The following is a 6,986-nucleotide window of genomic DNA, read 5'->3' as shown; positions in this document are numbered from 1 at the left end:
CTTGAATCCCACCTATAAACTCCCAAAATTTTCTGGTTATGCAATCTGGTGTTGGGGATACAGGGGAAGCAATATATCTCACCCAAACTAACAATCCCTACATCCAGCTGTATCCATCCGTCAACACATAACCAAGAAACCTTCGGAAATCGTGTACCTCAACCTTCGAAAAGCATCCGTTATACGAGTTATGGCAATACTCCCGAACTCGCTCCAGTACTGGGTTATCAGGGTTATCTCACCAACAACTGCATAAAAGAGATTTTCAATGTCGGCAAATCTCAGGTATTGTAGAACTGCAATGATAAAATTGTGACGACAACACCTCAGAGCTCGACTCCCCGGGTCAAAGCCACATAAATAGACAGGAGGCACCAAGAACAATGTTCTCGTCACAAAACCATCGAAACGATTCCAAGATACCCGCGTGATCCTAAAAAAAATTTGAGTAATTTGAGAAGAGGATAGTCAAAACATCTACGTCGGGAGACCTCACCAGAGCGGCGAAGAGACTGAGGAGTAAAAAGAATCCTACTCTCCGATATATATAATCCTAAGACTCAAAACATTTTTGTTCTAGACTCAACATCGCCAACAAACAATCAAGCAGGGGGCTGGCCGGAGAGGACGGCGCGGCGGCGGAGCAGGCCGGAGTCGGAGGAGAGGAGGCCGCGGGAGGAGAGCGCCGGCGGCGGCGGCGGCGACCGGAGGCGCGGGGCGGCGGCGCGGCCTCGGGCGACGGCGGCGGCGGTGACGCGCGGCGACCGGAGGCGCGGGGCGGCGGCGGGGGTGACGCACGGGCCGCGCGGGCCGGCTGCGGGCCGGGGGGGGCCGACGGCGGAGGTGGCGGCGCAGGGCAGGTGGCGGCTCCGGATTGGCTGCGGGCCGGGCGCGGACGTGTCCGGCGCGACGGAGGACGATTTCGTCTAGGGTTTCATCCGGAATTCGGGGGAGGGGTCTTTAAATAGAGGTAGAGGGAGCTAGGAGTGTCCAAATGAGGTGTAGTTTTCGCCCACACGATCGTGATCGAATAACCGAGAGCATGGAGGGGAGTTAGATGGGTTATTGGGCTGTTTTGGAGGGGTGTTGGGCTGCAACTTAAAAGAGGCCTTTGCGGGAGAGCGGTTAACCGTTGGAGTACCAAACGAGCTCCAAACGTCCCGAAACTTGATAGGTGGTCTACCGGTGCTATACCAGGGCCACTTGGCAAGGCTCGGTCCATTCCGAGAACGTTCAACACCCGCACAACGAAAGAAGACAAGAGGGGGGTGCGCCGGTGCATGTGGGAGTGTCGGATTGCGAAACGGACAACGGGGAAAATGCTCGGATGCCTGAAACGAACACATATGCAAAAAGAAATGCACACGATGACATGGTATGAAATGCATGACATGAATAAAATGAAAAACAAAAGACAAAACCCAACCACGGAGGGAATATCATATCACATAGCCGAAAATGGCAAGAGTTGGAGTTACAAAGATGGAAAGTTACATCTGGGGTGTTACAACACTCCACCACTACAAGAGGATCTCGTCCCGAGATCTAGGACTGAAAGAACTCCGGATATTCGGAACGGAGGTGATCCTCGCGCTCCCAGGTGGCTTCTCGGTCGGAATGGTGTGACCACTTCACTTTCAGGAATTTGATTGACTTGTTGCGAGTCTTGCGCTCGGTTTCTTCAAGAATAGCAACGGGATGCTCATGATAAGAGAGATCTTCTTGGAGGTCGATCTCTTCGAAGTTGATAGTGCACTCAGGAGTCTTGAAGCACTTGCGAAGCTGTGACACGTGAAACACATCATGCACATTTGCAAAGTTGGATGGAAGCTCAAGTTGATAGGCGAGATCGCCTCTTTTGCCAATGATCTTGAAAGGACCCACGTATCTAGGTGCAAGCTTCCCTTTGATACCGAAGCGACGAGTGCCTTTCATTGGAGAGACGCGGAGGTAGACATAGTCTTCGATTTCAAAAGCCAAGTCACGGTGCTTGCTATCATAGTAACTCTTTTGTCGCGATTGCGCGGCTTTGAGGTTCTCACGAATGACTTTGCACATTTCTTCGGCTTCTGTGATCAAGTCATTGCCAAGAAGTTGGCGTTCACCTGTCTCAGACCAATTGAGAGGAGTACGGCACTTTCTGCCATAGAGAATTTCGAATGGGGCCTTGCCCGAACTCGCTTGGAAGCTGTTGTTGTAGGAAAACTCGGCATATGGAAGACAATCTTACCACTTCATACCGAAAGAGATGACACAAGCCCTGAGCATATCTTCAAGGATTTGATTGACTCGCTCGACTTGGCCACTTGTTTGAGGATGGAAAGCTGTGCTGAAACGAATGTTGGAACCCATGGCCGACTGAAAAGAGTTCCAGAACTTAGAAGTGAAGATGCTTCCACGATCTGAAGATATCAATTGTGGAATGCCGTGCAAGGAGACAATTCTAGAGGTGTACAGCTCTGCCAGCTGAGCTGCTGTCATAGATTCTTTGATAGGAAGAAAATGAGCCACTTTGGTAAGCTTGTCAATGACAACGAAGATAGCATCATTTCCGCGCTTGGACTTGGGAAAACCAGTTACGAAGTCCATCTCGATATGGTCAAACTTCCATTCCGGAATAGCAAGAGGTTGGAGGAAACCAGCTGGTCGTTGGTGTTCTGCTTTCACTCTTCTGCAGACATCACATTCATTCACGAATTGAGCAATCTCTCGCTTCATTCGAGTCCACCAATATGACTGCTTGAGGTCATGGTACATCTTTGTACTTCCAGGATGAATGGATAGGAGGGAATTGTGTGCCTCATTCATGATGACTTTTCTCAGATCACCCTTTGGAACCACAATGTGATCCTCGAAGAAAAGAGTATCTTTGTCATCCAAGCGATAGCACTTGTATTAGGAATGCCCTTGTCAATACCACGTTTCACCTTCTTCACCATGGTATCCAGGAGTTGTGCCTCACGAATTTGATCTTCCAAAGTAGGAGAGACTATGAGGTTGGCAAGAAAGCCTTGAGGAACAACTTGAAGATTCAACTTGCGGAAGGCTTCACAAAGATCCGGTTGAAACGGCTTGAGAATTAGACTGTTGCAATAAGCCTTTCTGCTCAGCGCATCTGCAATCACATTCGCCTTGCCAGGAGTATATTCGATACTCAGGTTGTACTCTTGAATCATTTCGACCCATCGAGTTTGCCTGAGGTTAAGGTTGGGTTGAGTGAAGATATACTTGAGGGTCTTGTGATCGGTGAAAATATCCACGTACATACACAGTGTGGAGTGGTTAGTGGATTAAGGTCATCCTTAGCTAGATGTTACAGGTGCTGAGTTCAAGCCCCCCGCATGCAATTTTAATTGCCCAACCTGGCTCTGATACCAACTTGTAACGCCCCGGACACGCCCGCCGGTGGTCGTTACTCCTGACGGGATCTAGACTGGCGTCACAGATCAATACTAGTCTTTTCTGCGCACTTTGTTCTCACTCATGCACACCCGAGAGCAACTTCCCGGTCGGTCACCCATCCTGAACCTACTCCAAGCTGAGCACGCTTAACTTCGGAGTTCTTTCCGAATGGGCTCCCGGAAAAGAAGGAATTCCTTATTGATATGAGTAGTCTATCATCCCTAATAAGCCAGGCTATTACATACACCCCCACTCAGAGGAACCGACGTCCTCGTCGGTCCACAGGAACGTTCCCTCTTGGCACAACCGTCTGTGCATCCAGTCCGGTACATGTGCCATGCTGTGTGCCACGACAGGTCACAAACGTCATGAACAACATGACCGTGCACCTGTCCGCAACCATCCGTGTAACCGTGAGGGTCGGCTCTGATACCAACTTGTAACACCCACGATGCGGCTATATCTCCCACATGTCGGAGCACGACTTAGAGGCATAACCGCATAGTGGTTTTGTCGCAAGAAGGGTCATCTTCACACATTCCCATGTAATGAACAAGAATGGGATACGAGAGTTGGCTTACAATCGCCACTTCACACAATACATAATTTAAATTCATACATCATTCCAATACACTCATAGGCCGACTACGGTCAAGTTCAAATGAAAAGAAGACAACCCCAAATGCTAGATCCCCGATCGTCCCGACTGGGCTCCACTACTGATCATCTGGAAACGATACATAGTAACGACCAAGAGCCTCGTCAAATTCCCAATTCAGCTCAGTTGCGCCATTTGCGCTGGTATCATCGGCACCTGCATCTGTTTTGGTAGAATCTGTGAGCCACGGGGACTCAGCAATCTCACACCCGCGAGATCAAGACTATTTAAGCTCATAGGTAGGAAAAGTGTAATATGGTGGAGCTGCGGCAAGCACTAAGCATATATGGTGGCTAACATACGCAAGTGAGAGCGAGAAGAGAAGCAATGCGGCGGTCGAGAAGCTAAAAGTGATCAAGAAGTGATCCTAAAACTACTTACGTCAAACATAACACAAACCGTGTTCACTTCCCGGACTCCGCCGAGAAGAGACCATCACGGCTACACACGCGGTTGATGTATTTTAAAGAGGTCAAGTGTCAAGTTATCTACAACCGGACATTAACAAATTCCCATCTGCCTCATAACCGCGAGCACGGCTTTCGAAAGATTATATACCCTGCAGGGGTGTCCCAACTCAGCCCATCACAAGCTCTCACGGTCAACGAAGGAATATACCTTCTCCCAGGAAGACCCGATCAGTCTCGGAATCCCGGTTCGCAAAACATTTCGACAATGGTAAAACAAGTCCAGCAAAGCCGCCCGATGTGCCGACAAATCCCGATAGGAGCTGCACATATCTCGTTCTCAGGGCACACCGGATGAACACTACGTACAACTAGAACCAGCCCTCAAGTTTCCCCGAGGTGGCGCTGCAAGTGGCTCTAGTTCGGACCAACACTCAGAGGAGCACTGGCCCGGGGGGGTAATAAAGATGACCCTTGGGCTTGCGAAAACCCAAGGGAAAAAGGCTTAGGTGGCAAATGGTAAAACCAAGTTTGGGCCTTGCTGGAGGAGTTTTATTCAAAGCGAACTGTTAAGGGGGTCCCATAAATCACCCAACCGTGTAAGGAACGCAAAATCAAGGAACATAACACCGGTTTATGGAACTAGGGCGGCAAGAGTGGAACAAATCACCAGGCATAAGGCCGAGCCTTCCACCCTTTACCAAGTATAAAAGATGCATTAATATAAACAGGAGATACTGTGATATCCCAAAGTAACCATGTTCCGACCTGGAACAAACTTCATCTTCACCTGCAACTAACAATGCTATAAGAGGGGCTGAGCAAAAGCGGTGACATGGCCAAACAACGGTTTGCTAGGACAGGATGGTTAGAGGTTCAGCATGGCAACGGGTAGGCATGGTAAACAAAGGCAGGTAGAGCTAACATAGCGATAGAGCGAATACTAGCAAGCAAAGATAGAAATGATTTCGAAGGTATGGTCATCTTGCCTGCAAGGTTCTCAGAGTTGTCGAAGGCTGGATCCTCGTAAGCGTACTCAACAGGGTCCTCATGCACGTACTCGTCTCCCGGCTCTACCCAAAGCAAGAACACAAGCAAAGGAACCACAATAAATCACGGTGCAATGCACAAGCAACATGATGCAAAACATGTCATGATATGCGAGATGTGATATGCGATGCATATGCGTGCTTCGGAAGGAAGGATAATGAACAAGGCATCAACTTGCCAAACCAAGTATGCCACTGGAAAGATGAGATGATTTCGGTCGAAATCGATATAAAGATCACCGGGAACGGATGCACGGTTTGCAAATGGCAAGCCAGACAAGAATGACACAAAGCTGCGATTTACAGCACGATGCTACGTTGCATGCAACAAGAAACTATGCTACAACACCCCAACATAAAAACAAAGCATATGGCAATGATCTACAGGAGTTTCTTTACAAAAGAGGAACACTGAGCTACGGCTCATTCACATCATAACAGGTTCAAACAAGCATGGAGAAAGAGCAAAATTTAACAGGCTGGACATGGCATAAACAGCAGCACGAAGCAATGTTCAGAGCAGGTAATCAACATGATACAGGAACTTATAATAGCAAACTAAGGCATGGCATGAATCTACTCAAAGCGTAGATCAAAAGTACCTTACTGACCATAAGCCAAAAAGGATCAGAAAATATGATGGCACCCACGTAAACATAGCAAGTTTCGTTAACAGATTTCAGCAAACAAGCATGGCATTGAAATAAAAATGAAGGCACCTTCGCGAGCTCGATGCACTCACTACAGAGCTCCTCATGAAAAACTAAGCATATATCCATCAATAAGACATGACATAGAAGCTACACATGGCAAGGAAGAACATCATAGCATATCCGGATCAACTACAACAACCCCGGCAAAGTTGAATAACTTGTAAACAATCTGCCAGGAAACGATCTGAAGCAAAAGTAGAGCACGAAAATGACATGCTACACTACTCCATAATTGCAACAAGGACCATGGATGGATAGACCAAAACCATGTTTTCAAAACACCCGTACTGAAGTATCTCAAATTATGCATGGATTTATCTATAGCAACATGTTTACATGGCAACAATTTTACAGCAGAGCAGGAACTAAAAACAGCGTTAACACGAAGCCAAGTTTGCATGCTTGTGCTAGTCACCACATTGATCAAAAAAATACATGGTAAGCACCTCTGTAAAGAAGAAATAGCCTAGTTCAAAACACATTTAGGCATCACCCGCATAGGATGCACACATTAATCATGGCAAAAATGACAAAAGAGCTCGTTCTAATAAGAATCTGCAACTACAGAAATGAAGCCCTCTCTAACAGCATTTTGGGCATCAAGATGACCTCAAATGCAAATGATGCAATGGAATGAAATGATGTACTCTTCGAGGCAAACAATTTGACATATTACACGCACGAAACGGATCAACGGGTGCGAAGATGTGATGCAATGAACATGCGATGATTTTTACTACAGTTTACAGACTTAGTG

This window comes from Triticum dicoccoides, chromosome 5B (genome assembly GCF_002162155.2).
Source record: "Triticum dicoccoides isolate Atlit2015 ecotype Zavitan chromosome 5B, WEW_v2.0, whole genome shotgun sequence".
NCBI lineage: Eukaryota > Viridiplantae > Streptophyta > Magnoliopsida > Poales > Poaceae > Triticum > Triticum dicoccoides.
The sequence above is the reverse complement of the archived record's forward strand: the minus strand, read 5'-3'. Positions refer to the sequence as shown.